The sequence below is a fragment of the Anolis sagrei genome, chromosome Y (genome assembly GCF_037176765.1).
Source record: "Anolis sagrei isolate rAnoSag1 chromosome Y, rAnoSag1.mat, whole genome shotgun sequence".
Classification (NCBI taxonomy): Eukaryota; Metazoa; Chordata; class Lepidosauria; order Squamata; family Dactyloidae; genus Anolis; species Anolis sagrei.
The window spans coordinates 21,785,040-21,794,657 of record NC_090035.1 but is presented as its reverse complement, the minus strand read 5'-3'; positions in this window follow the sequence as shown (position 1 = coordinate 21,794,657).

The window sequence follows — 9,618 nt, the reverse complement described above, 5'->3', positions numbered from 1 at the left end:
TTCAAAGCTTGAGAAAATAAGCATTTGACTCCTGCCCTGCCAACATACCTGAAGCAAGGTCAGCATCAACAAAGGAATCTGAAGGAGGAGAGCAGTCCTGCAAGGAAGCGTTAATCAAGAGAAATTGTTCACAGGAGGTGGAGAGGGCTATGGAAGGGTTTGGAAGGGGGGAGAGGAGAAACGTGATAAAAGGGGTTGCATGTAAAAGGGAAATTAGTAGTGTTATTATAAATCCGAGTTGTTTTACTTGGGGTTCCATATCTCGCGGGAAGGGGTGAGGATGGACCCAAGTAAGGTACAAGATGTACTAGATTGGGAAGTGCCTAGAACAAGAAAATAGCTCCAGAGTTTTTTGGGGTTTGCCAACTTTTACTGGCAGTTCATAAAGGATTTTGCACAAATTGCCGTGCCCTTAACAGACTTACTGAAAACTAAGGGAAGAGGAGAGTCTGCCAAGGTGAAAGTTCCAGGGGCTAGATTAAATTGGACTCCTCAATGCCAAGAGGCTTTTGTAAAGTTAAAACAATTGTTTACTCAACAACCAGTGCTAGCACATCCAGACCCAGAACAGCCTTTTGTGATTCAGTTCGATGCTTCGGATGTTGCCTATGGAGCTATACTGTTTCAAAAAACATCAGAAGGGATTTTAAAATCATGTGCTTAAGATGTTTTCAGATACTGAAAGGAGGTAGCCGGTGTATGAGAGAGAGGCATTTGCGGTAAAAGGGGCACTGACAACTTGGCGGCATTTCCTGGAGGGGGCAAAACACCCCTTCCAGGTGTGGACAGACCATAAGAACTTGAAGTCATTACAGACCCCTCAGAAAATGAATGCAAAGCAACTGCGATGGGCCCAGTTTTTTAGTAGGTTCAACTTTACATTAATTTTTTTCCCGGGGAAAAGTAATTGTTTGGCAGATGCGCTTTCATGTATGCCTCAGCATAACAGTCGACCACAAGAGGCCTCAGACTGCTGCTGCTGTTGCTGCTTGCCACAGGAGGCGTGGAAGCTTTCCATCCAGCTCTGCTGTTTTCCAGTCTACTTGTGAGTAGCAGAAGCCCCAGGCCCATTCTATCTGGGTGTGACTCAGCAACCTCCAAGGAGGGAGTGACTATAAAAGCTGAGTTGGACTAGGCTTGGCAAGGCCTCAGACTGCTGTTGCTGCTTGCCACAGGAGACATGGAAACTTTCCATCCAGCTCTGCTGTTTTCCAGTCTACTTGTGAGTAGCAGAAGCCCTAGGCCCATTCTATCTGGGTGTGACTCAGCAACCTCCAAGGAGGGAGTGACTATAAAAGCTGAGTTGGACTAGGCCTGGCAAGGCCTCAGACTGCTGCTGCTGTTGCTGCTTGCCACAGGAGACCTGGAAGCTTTCCATCCAGTTCTGCTGTTTTCCAGTCTACTTGTGAGTAGCAGAAGTGATTTGGTGGTTTGGATTTTCGGTTTCTGAAGGCCCGGCGGGATTTGGGCAAGGAGCGGAGCAGGAGTCATCGGCAGAGCTCTGCTTGCTGGGGTCCCCCAGCTCTTCTCTCTCTTCTGCTGTCCGCTTCGGCTGCCTTCCGCGGGGGCCTGTGCGATGCTGCCCTGACGGCGGAGTCCCTCGATGGGCGATCAGCTGTTCTAGTGGCTGGTGGGCGCTTGGGATGGTCGGTCCTTGCCAACAACAGCCTTACCCGAGGCTGTTCCCCGAGGCTCTTCCCTAGCGGTGAGGCGGGCCTTGCCGTGAGAAACATTTGGCGGCCCCCAGCAACGGAGTCTTCTACAGCTGGGGTTTGCACTGGATGGGGAGCTTCACGGGATTGTAACCATTAGCCACACTGTACAACCTGGTGCATCCACACTAGCTGGAGCCCCTTTTGGTGGAGGCCGTAATAATATGTTTTACTCATGAGCTACGTGCCTTTACATGTGCCTTTACCTGGCTTGATTGTTGTGTAATTGTGAAGCTGCTCTTTTACTGCTCTTTTACTGCTTATTGTTTGTTTGAGACCAGTTGCCAGTTGCCAACTGTCATTATAGACACCCTCGGCTTGCCAAGGGTCAGTCGCCCTTCCATCCACCCAACAAACAGGAATATATTCCAACCTCCAGTAGTACAGCTGTACTCTATCCTGGGCAACGGCTCTAGGGGGGTTATTGTGTGTTTGGTGCTACTGTTCCACCTATGTGCAGAGAAGACTGTCAACAGCTGCAGATTGACTGAAGGCATCAGTAGAGGAACTATACGGCCCCCTCCTGGAGCCCGTGGTCTCTCAAGCTACTGTGATTTGCACCTGGCACTTTTTCCTATGCCCACTACCTAATGTCAATTATACTGCCAATCTGTCGATTTCTTGCCAATAAGAATTGCACTGTGTAGGAATACCTCTGTAGTCTAATCCCCCATTGCACTGTTGTGAAAGATGACTCATTAGCATTCCAGCACTTTAATTAACGGGGAGAGTTCTGTTAGTTACTAATATCAATGGTGCTATTGTGCGGTCACTTTAATTTTGCATTTGCACTTTACATCGTGTATTATATAATCACTCCCAACAATGGTCGAATGGCCGGGGAAAATTGGAGATGGTTTTATAAGGCAGAGGAATTGAACTACAATAATGGCGGAAATGATGGTTTAACAACCGTCTGGGCTATTGACATATCATATAACAGTGCACTAGTGAACTACCAGGATGTGGAGAACGATAGGGGGGGGGGAGGGAGGGAGGGAGTTTCGGTGCTGGGGGGGGCATCGAGGTGATGATGGGGAGGGGGAGATATGGGAAAGGGAGAGTTAAAAAACCAATTCGGCCAATTCGTGAGCAAACCTTAAGAAAAATTCCAAAATGTCCTCCTGACATGGTAAACTTGGGTACCAAGGTAGACGGTCCTCCTGGATTAAAGGTGGTGCTGCTGAATGCCAGGTATGTCAATGGTAAAACATCAACCATTCAGGATTTAATCCTGGATGAAAAGGCAAACCTGGCGTGCATCATGGAGACCTGGTTGGACGAGGCTGGAGGGGTTAATCTCACCCAGCTTTGCCCACCAGGTTATGCCGTGCAACACCAACCGAGATCAGGGGGGCGGGGAGGCGGAGTTGCAATAGTCTATAAAGAGTCCATCTCCTTGGTCAGGGGCCCAGCCTTACAGTCGACCTTGTTTGAATGTGTCCACCTGAGGCTAGGAGACCGGGACAGAATAGGGCTGTTGTTGGTGTACTGACCACCCCGCTGAACCACGGCTGCCCTACCTGAGCTTGCAGAGTTGATCTCGGGCCTGGCATTGGAATCCCGGTGGCTTGTAGTGCTGGTGGACTTCAATGTCCATGCAGAGACCACTCTTTCAGGAGCAGCTCAGGACTTCATGGCTGCCATGGCAACTATGGGGCTGTCCCAATTAATATCTGGCCCTACCCACTGTGCTGGACACACACTTGACTTGGTCTTCTGTCAGGGCTGGGAAGAAGGTGGCGGTGTGGAGGAGTTATCAATCTCCCCTTTGCCATGGACTGACCACCACCTGGTCAAGTTTAGATTTTCTGCAACTTCTAACCTCCGCAGGGATGATGGACCCATTAAGATGGTCTGCCCCAGGAGGCTTATGGATCCAGAAGGACTCCTGATGGCTCTTGGGGATGTTTCTGCTGCCTTGGATGGTGATTCTGTCGATGCCCTGGTCGCTCACTGGAATAGGGAGTTGACTAGGGCAATAGACACGATTGCTTCGGAGTGCCCCCTCTTAAGTCGTCGAGCGAAACCTGCCCCTTGGTTCAATGAGGAGCTGGTGGAACTAAAGCGAACAAAGACGTGGCTAGAGAGCGTGTGGAGGAAAGAGCCCAGCGAGCCAAACCGAACACGCCTACGCCTTTACCTAAGGGCGTATGGCGCGGCAATAGAGGCCGCGCAAAATGCTTTCTATTCGGCCAAAATTGCGTCCGCAAGGAACCGTCCGGCAGAGCTGTTCCGAGTCGTCAGAGGGTTGTTGAATCCCACCTCGAGTGGGTCCCCTGACAACTTGGCAGCGCACTGTGAAGCATTTGCTCAGTACTTTGCGGACAAAGTCGCTTTAATCCGCGCGGGCTTTGACAACACATTAACTGCAGTCTCAACACATTAACATGCATCCTAGACCCCTGCCCTTCCTGGCTGGTAAAAGAAGCCAGAGGGGGTTTGGCAGAGTGGGTAAAGGTGGTGGTTAATGCCTCCCTTCGGGAAGGCAAGATTCCAGCCAGCTTAAAACAAGCTGTCATCAAACCGCTGTTGAAAAAACCATCACTAGACCCCACTCAATTCGTCAACTTTCGGACAGTTTCCAATCTCCCCTACTTGGGCAAAGTCCTGGAACGTGTGGTGGCCTCGCAACTCCAGGAATTCCTGGTGGAAACGGCATATCTAGATCCGTCACAGTCTGGCTTTAGGCCGAGACATGGTACTGAGACAGCCTTGGTCACTTTAGTGGATGATCTTCGCCGGGAATTGGACAGGGGGAGTGTGTCTCTGCTGGTTCTGCTGGACCTCTCTTCGGCCTTCGATACCATCGACCACGGTATCCTTCTGAGACCCCTCACGGGAATGGGCCTTGGGGGTACTGCATTGCAGTGGATCCAGTCGTTCCTCGAGGGTCGTTCTCAGAAGGTGTCTTTAGGGGCACCTGCTCGACTCCGAGGCCATTGTACTGTGGAGTCCCGCAGGGTTCAGTTTTGTCTCCTATGTTGTTTAACATATACATGAAGCCGTTGGGAGAGATCATCCGGAGTTTTGGGGTGCAATGTCATCTGTACGCAGATGATGTCCAACTCTATCACTCTTTTTCACCTGCTACTAAGGAGGCTGTTCAGGTCATGAACCGGTGCTTGGCCGCTATCACGGACTGGATGAGGGACAACAGATTGAAACTAAATCCAGACAAGACAGAGGTACTCCTGGTCAGTTGTAAGACCGAACAGGGTACGTGGTTACAGCCTGTGCTGGACGGGGTCACATTCCCCCTAAAAGCACAGGTACGCAGTCTGGGAGTTCTCCTGGATTCATCGCTGAGCCTGGAACCCCAGGTTTCAGCGGTGGTCAGGGGAGCATTCGCACAATTAAAACTTGTGCGCCAACTGCGTCCGTACCTTGGGAAGGCTGACTTGGCCACGGTAGTACATGCTTTGATTACATCCCGCTTAGATTACTGCAACGCTCTCTACGTGGGGTTGCCTCTGAAGACTGCCTGGAAGCTGCAGCAAGTACAATGCGCGGCAGCCAGATTACTAATGGGTGCTGGGTACAGGGAGCACACCACTCCGCTGTTACACCAGCTCCACTGGCTGCCGATTAGCTTCCCAGCACAATTCAAAGTGCTGGTGTTAACCTATAAAGCCCTAAACGACTCTGGCCCTGTTTACCTCTCCGAACGTATTCTCCCCTACGAACTATCAAGACCACTAAGATTGTCTGGAGGGGCCCTGCTCTCGGTCCCACCGCCTGCACAAGCACGTCTGGTGGGGACGAGGAACAGGGCCTTCTCAATGGTGGCCCCTCAACTTTGGAACTCCCTGCCATTAGAGATCAGAACTGTCCCCTCCCTCATGACGTTCAGGAAACTAACGAAGACCTGGTTGTGGAACGCGGCATTTGACAACTGATTTAATTCTTTGCCCACATGAAAGGAGGATGATGAATGGTATTGTGATGGTGTTGGACGATTTGGCTCTTTTAACTGTGATGATAATGTTTTAATGTGTATGGTGCTGATATTTTAATCGTGTTATGAAGTGGCATTGTGTTGCTATTGTATATTCTTTGTATGTTAACACATGTTGTGAACCAGTCCGAATCCCTCTTTGAAGGTGAGAGGGTCGGTATATAAAACCTCAAAATAAATAATAAATAAATAAATAAATAAGAGGACATTGGGACAATTTTCACAGACAAGCAATTAGGGTTAGTAGTTAAAACATGGTCCCAAGCATCACCAGGGAATCCAGCCAGGGTTCCCTCAGAGTGGGAGAAGGCTTTCAAAACTCAGTATAATTCTGATCCCTGGTTGCAGGATCATCCAACCACAGTCAAGGAGAAAGGAGGTTTGTGGTACTACAAGGAGAAGCTATATGTCCTGGGAAAATTAAGGGAGCAGGTGCTCAACCGAGCACACGATCATAAAACCGCTGGACATTTTGGGGTTGTAAAGACCCTACAGTTACTGAACAGGCAGTTTTAGTGGCCTGGAGTGAGAAGAGATATAAAGGACTATGTAGCAGAATGTGTAGTATGTGCCAAATCTAAGCAGTCCACTGGAAAGCCTATGGGACTGTTACAGACAGTGGCTGATCCATGTAAACCTTGGAGACAAATTGCCATGGATTTTGTAGTTGAACTACCTCCCAGCAAAGGGTATACGGTGATATGGACTGTGATAGATTTATTTTCTAAGCAAGCTCACTTTGTGCCATTAAAGAGGCTCCCAACTGCACAGCAGTTAGCTAACCTGCTGTTGTTGCATGCTTATAGATTACACGGAGCCCCGGAAAGAATAATTGCAGATAGAAGGGCACAATTCACAGCTAACTATTGGAAAGCATTTCTACGGCTATTGGGCACCAAACAAGCTCTTAGCTCAGTCTATCATCCCATGACAGATGGAGCTACCGAAAGAGTTCAAAAGGCTTTGCAACAGTTTCTAAGGTGCTACACTAATTATCAACAAGATGACTGGGTATCATTGCTGCCTTTTTGTGAATTTGCTTACAATAACTCAGTACACTCAGCTACGGGAGTCTCCCCTTTCAAGGTGGTGTCCGGCCAAGACGCCATGCCAGTTCCAGAATTGGGACAAGGAGAGTTAGACTTTACTACGCCAATGGATTGGATTTTTAAAGTTTCAGAGAATTGGCCAATAATACAACAAATTCTAAGTGAAGCTCAAAAGGCATATAAAAACTATGCAAATAAAAAAGGGCACCTCAAGGGAAGTTTAACATTGGGGATCTAGTGTATCTGTCAACAAAGTTTTTGAAAACTTCTCAGCCCTCGAAAAAGCTGGGCCCTGATTTTGTAGGGCCTTACCCTATTGTGCAAAAGATAAATCCGGTGACTGTAAAACTAGATCTCCCACATAACTTTAAAAGGATACATCCTGTCTTTCATTGCATCATGTCAGGACATGATTCAAAGCTTAAGAAAATAAGCATTTGACTCCTGCCCTGCCAACATACCTGAAGCAAGGTCAGCATCAACAAAGGAATCTGGAGGAGGAGAGCAGTCCTGCGAGGAAGCGTTAATCAAGAGAAATTGTTCACAGAAGGTGGAAAGGGATATGGAAGGGTTTGGAAGGTGGGGGGGGGGGGGGGGAGAGAAACACGATAAAAGGGGTTGAATGTAAAAGGAAAATTAATAGTATTATTTTTTCCTCGTCTGTGTAGAAGCAATAAAGCTGGCTACCTCCACATTCCATGTGAGTACCGTTTGTTTGCTAAACCCTACCAGCAGGATTTGACAAGAGCTAGGAAAAGGAGGAAAAGCAGTCCAAGAAGCCCATGCCGGCTCCTGATTGGTTGGAAAGGACCCTAGCTAGGATCCTCTCCCTGAATGGCTCAGGACATTTTTTTTATAGTGGCAGGAAATGCAACAAGCCATCATCATTGGAGCATTTGAAGTGTCAGTCCTTTTCATGGCCCGCCTCCAAGAGGGGCATGATCCGAAAGGAATGTGATGGTCATGAGTCCCCGATGAGCGGGACTTCTGGTTGGTGGCCGCATGGTGGACGACGTGTCCCCAATCGTTCTGCTCGGGGCAGCCAGGCTTTTGGTGAGCCTAGGGGGTAGCAGCCCCCCCTCCTTAAGGTGGACTGAGGTCTTGGAGGATAAGGACCACCGCTCTCGGCCGACGGTGACCAAGAGGTGCCCCCCTCAAGGGGACATCCAGGGACGCCCGGCAACGAGACGTGGTTGGAGACTCACTCCACGGCGGAGGACATTTTTGAACCTCCACCGGCCAGCAACACAAATATGAGAAGAAAGTTACTTTGAACCAACTCAAACCACAAAGCAAGAATTTCTGGATCACGACAGCCGATATCCAGAGAGAATCAACAACCTTCAGGATCGTGGGACAGGTCAAGTTCTTTATAATTCAAACTCAAATCCGGGAGTTTGCGGGCGGGAAGGGCGGAAGGGGGAGGAAGGAATATAACAAAACGGGGTGCTAAGCCAATGCAACAAAAGCATTAATAGAACACCGGCACGATAGAACAAACACCCCCCCCCCCCTCCTTTCCTCCATCAGCTTAACACAAGAGAAGGAAAGGGGAAACCCAGCCATCAAACAGTAACCAATAACCAATAACAACCGCAGCTGGGTAGAGCAGTCTAGGAGCTCCCTCCCGACAAAAGGGACGGCATAGCTGGGTGGAAAGGGTAACATCGGTCGCCTCGGAGGAGACGCCCACTGGGACCACAGAAACCCAAGGCATAGCGGGCTGCGGTAGGAAACAAAATAAAAATAGTGGAGAAGAAAATAAGAACGAGGAAAAGGAGGAAAAGGAGGAAAGGGGAGAGGGCAAAAGGAGATAGAAAGAAGACTGGGTGCCGTGTGTTGAAATAAAAAGAAGAGACACCCCAAGAGAAAGGAAAAGAGAGAAAGAGAGAAATAGAGAGAAATAGAGACAAACCCTGCAAAGAGAACTAGAAGGGGAAACATCTCTATCTATAATCCCTTAGAGCTGGAAAAGACCCCCCCCCCTCTAAGCCCAAACCCCAAAGTAAAACAAGGAGGAGAAGGGACATAAAAAGCACTGACCTTGGAAAAGCTCTTCAGTTGTTTACAAATAAAGAGAGCCAGGGGAGGAGACGACCTCAAAGCGCGAGCCAGGCGATGAGGGAAGCGTGGGACGGAAAGATAAAACAAAGCTGCGAAGTTTGGTGCCGCGAGAACCAGCGAGAACAAGCAAGAACAGCGGATCACGCAAGATAGGGAGGAGAGAGTGAAAAAAAGAGAAGCCACCGCCTGGCGAGAAGTGCAAATAACAGAATAACAACAAAAAGGTGAAAAGGTAAAAGGGTGGAAACAGGGCAGTCTTAAAGGGAAAGCAAGACAGCGGCAAAAGAAAGCAGATAGGAAAATAAGAAAACAGAACATTGAAAGAGACAAAAAGAAACAACACTAACAACAAGAGGAGAAAAGGAGAAAAGCAAAGGAAAATAAAGTAAAATAAAACTAAAGCGAATACAAAACAAAATAAAATAAGAATCCAAAACAGATAAGAATCCAGGGGGGACAATCACAAAATAAATAATTAAGGAAATTATAAGCCAAGGAACTGGAAACAAAGGGAAAACATAACACCATAGAAAAGCAAGAACCAAAAGGGGACAGATCAAACCTACCACAAAGACAAAAGCTAACATTTAGAGCAAAAGCAAACAGGACAAGATGTAAAGTACAAAAATGAAAACAACACCACAACTAGCCCAAGCGGCAAAGCCGCAACCAAAAAAGGAGTCAGTTACGGAAGAGTCAGTTCTTCAAAACATACTAGAAGAGATAAGAAAAATCGGCAAAACAGGATACACAACAAAAAGAATTGCAAGGAGAAATCAAAAAATTAAAAGCAGACCTCAAGGAAGACATAAATAAAATACAAGAAGATGTGGAT